Here is a 5,000-nt window from a genome sequence, read left to right as displayed (position 1 = left end):
CATCCCCTTCATCCCAGAAGCCTTTAATACAGTTCATGCAGTAGCTGTGTCCACAGGGAATAGTCACCGGATCCTTCAGTAGATCCAGACAGATGGAACAAGAGAAGGTTTCCCGGTCCAGCTGAACTCCTTTCTGCGCCATTTCACCTCTCGCTCAGTGACTACGACTGTCTGACTGTCTTGTGTCTCACTTCCTGAGAAATGAAACTAGTCTGAGCTCTGATGTAATAACAGCATGTGATACGCTGTTGTACTTCCCCCAGCATGTTGGTTACACCCATCTGCAAACTGTTGCTCTGAAGGGGAGGGAACAAGGAAATATGATCACAGAGTGGAGCTGGCTGTGTTTGAGAGGAGGAAGAGGAGGGAGGGGTTATCAAGCTTTGTTCATTCCTCCAAGAGGAGTGCTTTGAGAGAGAGACTGGGTGTGTTGCAATGCCCATACTACCATTAGTATGACAGGGAAAAATATAGTATATCCCAATACATATAATGTCAATAGAAGAATGCCATAAATGTGTCCTGATGCACCCGGTTGCATTTTGCAGTCTGCAAGCCAGCGTGCTTTTCTTCTTCTTCCCCGTTTCGTGACCTTTCCTGTGTTCCTGCTTATCTGCACCTTTAACCCATGAAGGCCTGAACCAATTTTATGACTCAGCTTAACTTTCTGTGCATCAGAGACATTCCTTGAACCTCTTCCTCAATTGATATTGAATAATATGACACCTTTAGGTAAAATACATGTCTGAAATAATAGAAATATCTCTTCATTAAGTTGAATAAAAGTTTATATTGTTGACAATAATTCAACCACAGTCCTTGACAGAATCAGAGTAAAATATAAAGTGACCCTTAAAGAGTTTCTGTATCTTGGGGGATACAGTCATTTAACAGGCTGTAGGGGAAGGAGCTATGGGGGGAGGGGCATTATGTGGTTGCAGTTGATGAGAAACACTGATGGGGTGATGGGTAATTTAATCAGGTCATGTGATTTTATGCCAACATTCAAAACATTTGTATCAAAATCCAAAATGGCAGCATACGTGAACAAAGACACTTTCCATGAGGTAAGTGTTTTTATATTTTCCACGATTATGATATTTTAGAGTGATTTTGTTTTAGAAAATAGTTTTTTAAGGATAGTTTTACATGTTCTTGTGGATATTTTTAAAATAATCTTCTCACAACTTTGATTATCAGGCATTGAATGCCTGTATCTTGGGGGATACATTGCCCATATCAAAAGGTATTTAACAGGGCTGATCACTCACAGATATATTTATGTTTTGAGGCCTGTTCTCTACAGATATTGAATAGTATAAAGGTGTGCAACTTTGATTACCGTTTTATTTTACTCTCAAATGTGTATTATTGATGAATTCAACAGTGTACACGTTTTCAGGGAATTTCTGTCAGCAGTTTCTACAGTACAAGAAAGAGAGAGGTGAAGTCTGTAGTTTTGCCACCTGATGGTTCATCAGATTTAGAGGAGGGATCCAGTGAGGAAGTCGAGGAAGATGAGCTGTATAGGCCTACAGAGGGACAGTGTGAGGATGACAACAGCAGCAGTGACAATTTGAATGGCAGCTCTAGTGATGAGGCCGAGGAAGGAGCGAAGCAGAATAAACAAGCAAACCAGAATAAACGAGGGAAGATGTTTAGGTCATGATTAGAGGAGTATTTCAAATTGTTAGGTGAAAGATGTAGTGGTTTTGCTGTACATATTGTATCTGTGTGTCCACATGATGTGTGTTATGGTGATGTGTGTTAGTAAATGAGTGGAGGGAAGAGGGAAGGGAACCCCCCATGCCAATAATTTCTCTATTGTACACACAAAAAAAAAAAAAAAAAAACACACACACACACACACACACAAATAATTTAGCTAATTAATTGTTCATGAAATGTTTTAAAAGTTGTCATATGGACTATGAAAAAAAGAAAACATTGCAAATTGTTACCCTAAATGGGCAATGTATCTCCGGAGATTAAAGAGTGTAACTTAGAAAATAAATATATTTTGGAAAAAAAACATGAACTGTGTCATTTTAGTCTGGATATATAAAAAATTAGCAATGAATAATTTTTCCATCAAATTTATTTAAGCTTGCCCCTTTAACAATAACTGGTTCTTATCTCTCTCAAACACCTGAGTGAAACTTAAGCCCTGTTTACACGACAACGCTCGCAAGTGAAAACGACAAAATATTTCATCAGATTTGCCTTTCGTTTAGACGGCGATGGCGTTTTTGGGACTTAAAAATGAAAAAGTCTGCTCCGATCTGCTCACGGTAGTTTAGTGAGAATCAGAATCAACATGTGAGAATGAGATAAACTCACTTTCAGCATCGTGAGCGAAACTAAAACAGAAATAATACAAGAATATAAAAGAATCATGCTTAAATGTAATTTTGCCATTACACAACTCTAATATCTTCTGACTTCTTCTTTATTTAATTCCAGTTTAGTTTGTTTCAGATGGATTTCGGTTCGTAGGTACCAGGTACTCTATGGATTGTCTGAGTTTGCTTGTGCATACCTTGATGATATTGTCATCTACAGTACAACATGGGAGAAACATGTGGAGCATCTCAAAGAGGTCGTGGACCGCCTACATTCTGCCGGTTTACAGTTTTTTCCAACTGGTTCCACACAAAATCTTTTCATGTCACACGATTTTTTAAACCTCTCACTCAAAGTGCAAATACCCGCAAATCTCCAAAACCATGAGCTATTTCTCAGCCTTTCACTCAGTTTTCAATAACATAAAACACTTTTTTTCAAAACATTACACACAATTCTCTACCTAAGACACAAAAATCTAACAGGAAGTGACTTGCTTTCTTTTCTAAACACAACCAATCAAAATGCTACACTTATTTACCAGGGCACACACACACTTCTCACATTTGCAAACACATTATGCTTAACTAAACACTAACCAATCACTGCTTTAGTATAGGCCTATACAGTACAGGTCAAAGGTCAGACTACCTGATTTGAACAATGGATGCCAACAACGGACAGAGAGCAAGGGGGAGGGAGGGAGGAGGAGGAGGAGGAGGAGGAGGAGGAGGAGGAGGAGGAGGAGGCAGAGCAGGGGACAACAACCAGGAGGAGCAGAAGAGAGAGACAGAGGAGGAGGAGGAGGAGGAGGAGGAGGAGGAGGAGGGGAGGAGGGAGGGAAGAAGGAGAGCCATCTCTGATGAGGTCAGGGGCCACACTTATTCATCATATGATCAACCACGGATTGACCAATGAGAGAAGCCCATCTTGAGTAGCTTTACAGTCCATACTGCATGCAGCTATCCACACGATTTCAGCATTACAAATCAATCAGACTTTGTTTAGCACAAAGTGCATACAATTCCCCCACCCGCCCGGCAAACGTACACACACACACGCCCTTACGCATACACACACACACAGACACACAGACAAACACAGACACAAACAGACATTATGTTCTTTAAAAGTAAATAAGTCAGACTGACTGACATGTGATAATGTGTAAATAATGTGTGTGTGTGTCTGTATGTGTGTGTGTGTTTTATATCAGTACAGAATACAAGGAGCCATAGTCAGAATAACTTTCATACCACCAGCCTCCTGTTCATTTCTCTGACCTTTAAACACTGTCACGCTGATCTATCTATCCATCTATCTATCCATCTATCTATCCATCTATCTATCCATCCATCTATTCCTATATAGCACCTGGTTCACTCCAGAGCTGACCGCCTTCAACTAATATTAAAACATCCTGTGTGTGTGTGTGTGTGTGTGTGTGTGTGTCTGTGTGTGTGTGTGTGTGTGTGTTTTATATCAGTACAGAATACAAAGAGCCATAATCAGAATAACTTTCATACCACCAGCCTCCTGTTCATCTCTCTGACCTTTAAACACTGTCACACTGAACATAATCCTTATCAGTTTTTATCAGTTTCATTATTATATTTATATTTCTTTAACTATAAAACTAATCAATAACCCTTCATTACCCTGCCATAACCCTTATCAGTTTTTATCAGTTTTACAACAGGCTGCATCTGAACCGAAACAGAAAGTCAATCCAGTCCCGGCCCATAACTCTTATTATTATCCATAACTTGTTATGAATAGACACCTTATAAAATGTTTCCTATTTTGAAATACATTTTTTTTATGTTTGTGTGTGTGTGTGCAAATCAATTGCATAGGTTTTATTTCCAGATTTTGTGAGGAGACATTTTTGAGCTTTAAAACACTGAATTTGTATGCACCTATTTATACCTTTTTCTACATCAATTTATGCAACGTTTGAAATTATAGAAAAATAAGGCCCTCAGGATCAGGGGCCCATTCTTCGTACGTCGCTAACTCACTTAGCTGGATTTGATTGTTGGCGATTTGGCATGATCTTGGATTGTTTAGTTCTTCGACGCTCATCCTGGACTTGCTGTCATAGCAACAGGTGCGCAATCTTAAACCTGCTGGCGAGCTTATTTCATGTCAACAGGATTAGATCCCGGCTATATAAACGGAGGTGATATGGGAAGTCTGTCGCAGCCATGTCGCTGTCCGTTTACGTCAGGAACCTGTTGCTGAAGGTGCCAGAATAATTCAAAGAGCTTTTTTTGGAAGCCAACGTTTCTGCGATCGACAGGATCCTTTAGCCGCGCATAATCTGCTGATTGAGAGATATCGTTTTTCTCGGGAGGGTCTCATCTACATTATCAACTTGTTGGAGCCACACGTTGAAAGTTTGACTCGTCTGAAAAGAGAACACAGTGGCATTACAATGAACTACACTATGAAAAAATGTGATCAATAACATATTGCAAAACATTACTACATTAAGTTATGCAGTTTCCACCTTCACAAGTCAAAGCAATTGACTCAATATTTATCTGTTGGAATGACTGTATCAGCCATTTGGATTATAGACATACTTAATTTAATGCAGCAACAAATTATTTACAGTGTAGCAAGATGATTTAAAACTCATTTACCTGTAATGA

The 5,000-nt window shown here is 39.3% G+C and overlaps 1 pseudogene; it reads right to left on the bottom strand.

Moving 5' to 3' along the window:
• The window catches only part of LOC120571443, a 167,898-nt pseudogene that overhangs the window by 1,837 nt on the left and 161,061 nt on the right, over window positions 1-5,000 (bottom strand).

The sequence above is a fragment of the Perca fluviatilis genome, chromosome 13 (assembly GCF_010015445.1).
Source record: "Perca fluviatilis chromosome 13, GENO_Pfluv_1.0, whole genome shotgun sequence".
Classification (NCBI taxonomy): Eukaryota; Metazoa; Chordata; class Actinopteri; order Perciformes; family Percidae; genus Perca; species Perca fluviatilis.
Note: the sequence above shows the minus strand (reverse complement) of the source record. Positions and strands in the feature narration are given on the sequence as shown.